The following is an 8,902-nucleotide window of genomic DNA, read 5'->3' as shown; positions in this document are numbered from 1 at the left end:
CTGTTGATTTCTTGGTTTCTGCTGCTTCCCGTGGTTTATTCCTTATTTTGATAGTTACTCTTTTCTTAAAGATACAAAGAAAGGTTAGAGTTATCAAAATGATTATGCTAGTGGATATTCCACCGAAAGCTGTAAGCGAAAATTTTCGGAATCCAGAGTGTTCAAGTTTGATCAAGTCTAACTTCAGTCTATTCTGGATCGTCTCGTTGTGGATTAATGAGATGTTGTGATCCTGAATAGTATTCCACTTCATCGTAAGATTTGGAAAGGCTCCTTGTATTTCTTCGGTATTACTAACACGTTCTTCTGAAGAAAATTTCTGCCCATCTATGGTAATGCTACAGTTAGAAATTTTAAGCATGAAATTGCCATGCAACTCACGATTATGTGGCCCACAATCTGTTTCTAATCTGGAGCCTCTTGCGTTATTGATCAGAATCTTGTTATTGTCGACTAATGAGATTCTTGTGGCATCTTCTAAAACAGATTTGCATTGTCCTTCTATTCCAAATATAATTGAATTAGTACAGCTATCTTTCAGGGGATTGAGAAAGACATCGCGTTGAATCAATTTTTCTGGGTATTCGGTTTGAAAAAGTTGTTCTTTGTATTTCACTATGTGATTTGGAATGTTGGTAATCACATGATTGTTGACTGTTAATGGGATGAGTTGGATTATGTCACAGTCTCCTTTGATTTTAGGGACTTCGAGTATGTATAGCATTGTATCGTGTTTTGATGCTATTTTTGGCTTAGCATAATTTAGAGCTTCCTCGGGAAATTTCGTATCGATACCTTGTTCGTTGAGAATTGCTTCGATTGAGAGGATTTCTTGGAGAGATAGTAGCTTACTGTTTGGCAGTTCAATTTTTGTCTTCAGGATTGTGTTTTCTAGTTGCTCTAGAATCTGATTCGTCGTGTCCATGTATAGGAGGAGGGTTACTGCATCCATTTCTTCCATTATTAATTTGTTTTCCATGGATTCATGTTCCAATAGCTTGTTGACCGTCCCTGTTATTTCCGAAATTCGGGAATCGATGAGAGAATTGATCCTGACTTGCTGGTTGTTCTGTTCTATAAGTTCGTTCATAGTTTTGTTGATGATGTCCAAATCGTGTGCATCCGGGGTTCCGGCTATCCATTTCCAGGCGGTTCCAATCTGGTCCCATCGTTTGCTTCTTCTTGGTTTCAGCGGTTTCAACAGGTGTAAGTTATTTACTAGCTGTCTGCTTTTCTGAATAACTAAACTTGTTATCGGATGGTTTGTATCTAGTTTCCTTGATATTTTTACAAAATTGTATACGTTTGATTCCAAATTGGTTATGTTAATCGGATGTATAATTTTGACAATCCCTGATTGGATTTTACAATTTCCGGTTTTTAACAAAAGCATCGGGTCGTTTGATAGGTTTCTAATTCCTAAATAGTTACATTTTGTTGACCCGGTGATTGAAGAGACAAATAGTAGGATCGCAAGTGATTTCATCTGAAAAATAAAAGATATTAGAAAAGGTTGGCTATTCTTTTATAATCTAGAAAACATGATTTTCATGTCATGTAAATCTTTTTATGTTATTCTTGTGCCTTTTAACGCGCCTATTATTTTTGAACGTTTTACCTGTAATTTCTTGAGCGTTTGTCGGTTTTGCCCTTGGATCTAATTTTTTCCTAATGTAAGGAATGACGAATACTTCTTTGCCTTCCTCTATGATTGGTGGTTCAATTCTGTTCTTATTCTGTTTATCTTGTTTGTTTTTAGCTTTTTCTAAATTAATTTTTATTTTATTGAAAATTTTAGGAGATTCTTCGTTAATTTGCTGAGGGTTTTGAATATTATTTTGTCTAAAAATGACCTCGTTAGGCGAGTATTGTGTCGCTGAATGTATTGAATTGTTGTAAAGTGCTGTTGCTAATAGAACCATTGATGTTAGATTCAAGTGTTGGTGCTTGTGTTTATTAGTGTTTATGATCTCGATCATTGTCGAATGTGTTTTTTCTACTTGTCCATTCGATTCTGAACACGATGCATACTTGAGGTCAACGTTTAAATTGTCGAGATAGTTTTTCAAGTGAATTGAACAAAATGTAGTTTCGTGATCAGTTATGATTTGTCTTGGGGTTCCGAAAGTCATAAAATATTGTGCTAAGGCATTTTTGACGTCTGTTAAATTTTTAGTATCCATAGGGATCAATTGCGCATGCTTTGAAAATGCGTCAACTAAAGATAAAAAATTTTGTTTGTTAATTTGGAAAATATCCATGTGAACTCTTTCAAAAGGTCTGTCTGTCGTGGGTCTTGATGAAATTTTTATGTTGTAAGGTTTACGTTCATATTTATGCATATTGCAAATCTTACACATTTTTGTAACCATTTTAATTTTTTCAATCATTTTGGGCCAAAAATAACTTCTTCTAATTTGACTTTCTACTTCTGTGACTCCTCTGTGGGCTCTGTCATGTTCTTTGCTCACAATGGCGTCTTGACGGGCGTCCGAGTTAACGTCTTCTACCAAGTTTTGAGTCATTACAAAGTGTCCGTGTTCATTAAAGTGTTCCTTGTATACATCTTGGATAAGTTGGATAATATTTTCTGGTGCTAATATAGCCGTTTGCTTGTAATCATGAAATTTCTTTATGCAGTCACGTATTATGTCGTGATTAAATTCTTTTCTAGCTATAGTCACTCTTCGAAATTTTGGAAAGGGGTTGAAAATTAAGTCGCTCGTAAAGCTTGCTTTTTTAAATATGATTTGGTTTCTATAAAAGTTTATTGGTCTTTCTGTGAAATGAATAAAGTGATCGTCGGAAGTTTGCGCTGAATGAATCGTTTCAGTGTCATCGTCATCTTCGTCATTGTCTTTTAAAATGTTATCCGTTGCTGCAGGAAGAACATTGTTAGATTGTGATGGATTTTCTTCTGGTTGGCCATCATCGGTTTGATTGTGTTCCTCTTCTGGTGGGTTGCTGGTTGATGCCTCTCCTTGACTCGACCAATTTTCTGAAAATGTATCTTGGGAGACTTCTGAAATTGAAGAATTTGTGTTATTAAAGTTTAACTCGACTTCGTTTTCTATTTTTCTACTCAACGCATCTGCGACTACGTTGGTTTTAGCCGGTTTGTAAATAGGGGTATAGTCATAGCTTTCTAGCTCCATTCTCCATTTTAGGATTTTCTGATTTTTATTGCAATTTTTGATAAATTGAAGGGGTTTGTGATCTGTTAATAACGTAAATTTGTTACAAAAAAGATATGGTTTGAGTAAGACACCTTGATTTTTTAATACTGTGTCAAATAATTTTTCTTTTTCCAGATGTGAGAGGTGATCTGTACTAATTATGCTCTCTAGAATTGTTTGATTAATTACAGATCCTTGTTTTAATGGGATTGGTGTAATTGTTTCAAAGTTGTTTACCGTGAGGTTGATTCGGTCATTGATGACTGGTTTTTCAGCTTTGGTTGTCTGGACGAAGCAAAAATTTAGGTCTAAATCGTCTATTTCATCATCTATTTCTTCGTTTTTAATTTCGTTATTATTTATGGTTCGGTTCAGCGTTAACCTACTTTTAACTGAGCCTATCTCCATTGGTTGGGGACTATTGTAGGTATTTTTCTGATCGTTAGATTTTTCCTTATCATTGGTGTCATTTACTGGATATTTGAAATTTTTGTTTTGGAATGGGGGTTGTTGTGCAATACTTTCTCTGCTTTTAAATTTGCAGACGAAAGCGTAAGCTTCCTCGATGTTCTCCGGTTTTGCGGCCTGCACATACCCAAAATAGGGTTCTTTAAGGCCAGAAATGAATGCGGCAAGGATGTCTTCGTCAATAAATGAGCTTATTGCATCCCAATTTAGTTTGTATATAGTTTTTTGTTTGGCTAAACTTTTTATGTTTTGCCCGATTTCGGTAATTATTTGGTAATATTTATGAAGGGACATGTTATCCTTCATTTTCGTTTGCCATAGTTGGCTTTTGTAAAAGGTCAGCTCCTGCTTGTCCCCTAATGCGTTCCTGAGGACTTCGCTTGTTTCTTCGAAGGTTCGCGGGTTGCCCGCCAGACAAATGATGTCCCGTGCTTTCCCTTCGATTTTATTTATGACGGCTGTAACATAAATTTCGTACTGGCATGTTGTGACCAGCGGTTTAAAAACGTTAAGTGTTCTCTCAGCGTTATCCAGCCAAGCTGGAAGTTGCTTCCTGTTTCCGTCGTATTTAGGAATTGATTTGATAGGGTCTGGTATAGCAAATAAATTTTCTAATCTCCCTGTTGGTTCATTAACTGAATTTGGATTATTGTTTGCTAGTGCGTTTATTGCCAACTGTTGTTGGTCTTGGGTTGAATGTATTTGGCTGACCATAGTGGTTAGGTGCGTGATTTGCGCCACGAGGTTTTCCATTTTTTTTTGTTCTAATTTCAGTGCTCCTAAATCGGGGGGATTTTCAATAGGAACGTGTGAAAATTCAGCAGATTCTTCTGAAATTTCTGAATCCGAAATATCACTAAAGATAATTTCCGAACTGAATAACTGTCTTGCCTTTTTCAAAGCGCTTAGCTTTTTTTCTTTTGGCATTAATTTACTCGATGTAACCCCTTTAGTTTGCTCAGTCAGTATGAACGAGCAGAGGGAATCTTATTTCAGTCTCCTTTTATAAACACTTGGCGTGAACTAGCAGCGCGAGCTTTTTGCTTAGTCCGCCTTATGCGCGTTTCAAATGGTGACTATGTGGTTTATTTTAACTTTTTGTAGAGATCTGCCTATCTGGTAGTACAGATCAATACCAACAAAATTTTAGCAATTTTCTAAATTTCAGAGCCTATCTGGTAGTACTCTGGGAATAAATAAAACGCTAGCACTTTGTTTTAACTGGGAGCACACAAAATGTGTCGCCTCACTCCCTGTCGCGAAAGCTGTCTATCTGGTAGTGCAGTTTCCGGACGCAAAAAGATAAGCGATTAGCTTAGTTTTCGAGCCTATCTGGTAGTACTCGAGTGAAAAGAGGCCTATCTGGTAGTGCCAAATTTCACTAAGATAAACACTAATCTTTTTGATTTGAGGTGAAAAGTAATAAAAAAATCACTTACCTCGGTTTGCTGTCGTGACGGTAGGTTGCTATAGTGGTCCTGACGGGGGGATCCTCAACTCGAAACGATGACAGGTCATCCGCGTTGTTCCGATGCTTTCTTCGCGAGATCACTTTTTTAAGTCGGTTATTAATCGACTTTTATCCACTTTTTTATCATCAGGATTCACTAAAGCTGCTTCCGTCGGCTGCGCCAATTATGAGACCGAGTCTCCGAGGATGTTTTTAAAAAAGTTTTATTTTCACATTCCTCTTGCTTATTCACTAATCACTACCACTAAACTAACTGCTAACTGCACTTCCTGCTGCTGAACCACTTACTGCTGCCGGGTCGGGAACCAAAGAGAACGAGCATGCCTTCGCTATCGGTATTTAAGTGATCATATTTGCCTACGGTGCAATTATGATCACCGCGTGGTTGCGCGTGGCTTGGGAGCGCCACGTTTATACATCCTGTCTCGGGTTCTGGGAGAGGGATGTATGTAACTATAGTTTGAATATGGAATCAATTATTCTTGCGACATTTTTTTTGATAAATGACAAATTAGAATTTTGATCATTGAGATGCTCAATGATAGCTTCGTTGAATCATAATTTTTTTCTTTCTGTTTTGAAACATGGAACATGAGTCAATAGCCGAAACTCATAGCCTAATGATAAAGCAAGACGAAAAAAAACTTCAATAAATAAAATGTTGAAATTAAATCATTTTAAATATTTAAGAAAAAATATTCTACATTAAGAATCACTGCATTGCACTTACAGGAAGTTGAGGTTCAGAAAATTTATTGATGTTGCTGTTCAGTAAAAAATCCGCTCCTGTATAGTTTCTTCGAAGAAAAGAAAGCTCAATAGAATGAAATGAACGAATGTACATTAGAATAATACTTATGTTGTGGTTTAATGATAATTTTCGTTCATCAAAACTTGTTTGAAGAGAATTGGTATTCGATGATCTCACTAGAACCAGTGAGACAACTTGCTTGAAAAATTTAATTTTGGAGGTATATATAATCAAAAAAAAATTACAACACAAAAGTGAATAAATCCGGGCAACAGGGCCGGGCCAGACTATTCGCAAATTTAGTATGGAACCTTAGTTTTAGTAGTGGAACCTCACAAATTGATCACTTTTAGAAAAATAGGTCCATTTACAGTGTTCTCATGTTTTTAAACTTCTTAAACTTCTCTGAACGCGGTTTTCTTTGATTGATATTTTTCGGTTATTTACGACGATAAATATAACTGCTGTTTTTTACGTTTCGGCTTACTGAATTTCAGCCATCCTCAGAAAAAACTTGTTTTGCCGCGTGTTTCCTTTACGGCCGTCGTACGATATTCTCTCAACTTAAGGTTGCCAGATTGCACGGTTTTATCCGGGATATTTTATACCGAATTAATTTGACAAAAAAAAACAAATTGTGTTGTAATTTTTTTTATTTATGCCTCCAAAACTATTTTTTAGCAAGTTTTGGATAAATAATTATGAAAGATTTTTGCAAGTCTTAAATACGATTAAAAATCTGCCGATGAGTTTCGATGAAAAAAATTTTTAAATTTTTTTCTCTTGATTTTTGTTGAATAATTTCAGGGTTTTAATAAAATTTTCACGGATATTGCCCTGATGTTGGGTCGCCAATTTAGAATTAATTACCCGGACTTTCCAAGGTTTTTATATAAAATTGCCTGGATTTGTCCGGCCCAGATACGTGCTGAAAAAATTCTGTCAACCGTATTAGCAGTTACTTTTCACAACTGCTAGTCAAACAGTTAGCTAGTCAAACAGTTAGCTAGTCAAACATAGCGCTGCAACAGCATGGGGAATTGTCAACTGCCTAAGCAAAAATAATCACAAGGCACCTTTACAATGAAATTTTGTGTAAAAGTCCAATCAAAATATGCAAAAACAAATTTGCATTTTTATTAAAACTGGTTTAAAAATTACTTTAATTGCTTCCTACAGCGCTTCAACAATTTGAAAACACATCATAATGTACTAGGCAGTTGTAGTTTATGACTTATTTCAACTTTGTGTTCAAGACTGCAAATCTTTTAGTCTTACGTACAATGTTTCAGATTTAAAATACTGATTTTTAAAGGTTTTTGTTCAATTTTTTCCTTAGGATGAAATAGTAGAACTTTAAAATGTTCAGCAAAGTTGTGCATTGTTGATATTAACATTTTTGTAGAAGAAATTTAGATAATAAGAATTCTTCTGTCTCCCCCTCCCCCCTTGGAAATTTCCAAAAAAAAACAATCAGGTAATAAATAAAGTTCAACTATTTTATTGAATTTTTCGATAACAAAATATTTGATTTATAGGTTTTGTGCATTGATATATGTAGTATGCAATTTAGTTTCACACAAGCTTTCGTGCAATGTATTCAAGTTTATTAGTTTTTTTTTTACTTTTTTTTTTGGCCACGCTCCCTACTCGTGATGTTTCAACTCCGAATGACAAAAGAAGGATTTCAAATTTGCTCCGGTCTTATTTGGTAACTATTTTGTACATCCAGTAAACGACTGAACTGCCTTTAACCCTTCATTTTAGATTTTTTTATTTTTCCTTAAAAATCATGTTTAACCGTTGGAAATGATGAATACATCATGAAAAAAAAATTAAAATAAAAAACGATTTTTCACTTCTTCCATACATTAATTGTTGCAAATTTGTTACTTTATGAAACGAAGGGTTAAAGAATTTAAATTTGATCAATTTTACGTCCTGGAGGTGAATTTGAAGTTTATTTAACAAAAATGTTCAGTTTTTAAAGCACCTTTAACCTTTTTTGGCACTCAATTCATAGGTTATATGAATCATTAAATGTGAAAACTATGCATTTTAGAATCCGTTCACCCATCCGACCCATCAAGAGACACAGAAAGTTTTGCTGTAGGAGTTATGTATTTGAAAATTTCGACTCTCAGGACGCAAGTACGTGGAATGTGTCTTTGGATCCGAATGTACATGTTTCTATAATAAATAATAGAATATTCTAAAATAACGAGTATATTTAATCCGCTCAAGTATCTTTGTCATAAGTTTGTGAAGAATTGAAGAAAAAATTTCTGTTGCTTCAAAAGCTTGGTCAATTTGAACTTGTTTTTTGACGTAGAATTACGTCTTACGGGAACATTATAGGGGTACAAATTGAAATTCGCGAACGAATCTCGCGTCACGAAAACGTTCCAATTAAAGGACATCTTTTCCGAAGAATAATTCGAATCGGTTGTGTGTTGGTACACCAATACCAATAAAGCGCAAATACAAATTGGTGCGCAAAACACCCGAGCGAAAAAACCTCGATCGTCGACCCAAACTGCACTAGATCTGAAGTTATAAAAGGACAAAGATTGCGCCTCCACGGTTTCATTTGGTTTTTGGGCATTCTCCCGTGTGGTCGGAGACGCATTATTTCCTAGAGTAGTTGATGTACCTACACTGCCGGCCAAAAGTTTAGAAACAATTTTTGGATGCCATATCTCAGCAAATTTATGGCACATTGCATAAATATCTTTTTTTTTTGTATGTATTTGGCAATAATTTTATACTAAGCCTTACAGATTCGCAAAAACTCGTAAGATGACAGAGTTTTAGGTGAGTAAAACTCCAGGCTTTTTTAGAGTTGGTAAAAATTATCGAGAATTAATCAATCTTTACTTGAAGTTTTCATGAAGCACAAATTTATTTTAACAAATTTGCAACAAGTAAGCTTAATAGATTAGCGATACGTTGTTTGATATCAGAGATAAAGATGATATAAAGTTGCATATTTTTGAAGACCGATAACAAACTTTTGACCGATTCACCATACTTCGG

At 35.1% G+C, this 8,902-nt stretch overlaps 1 pseudogene; it reads left to right on the top strand.

Annotated features, from left to right (window-relative positions):
- Positions 1-4,685: 4,685 nt before the first annotated feature.
- Positions 4,686-8,902, top strand: part of LOC129753021 (uncharacterized) — a 5,485-nt pseudogene continuing 1,268 nt past the window's right edge.

Source organism: Uranotaenia lowii, chromosome 3 (genome assembly GCF_029784155.1).
Source record: "Uranotaenia lowii strain MFRU-FL chromosome 3, ASM2978415v1, whole genome shotgun sequence".
In the NCBI taxonomy this organism is placed as follows: Eukaryota; Metazoa; Arthropoda; class Insecta; order Diptera; family Culicidae; genus Uranotaenia; species Uranotaenia lowii.
The sequence above is the reverse complement of the archived record's forward strand: the minus strand, read 5'-3'. Positions and strand labels throughout refer to the sequence as shown.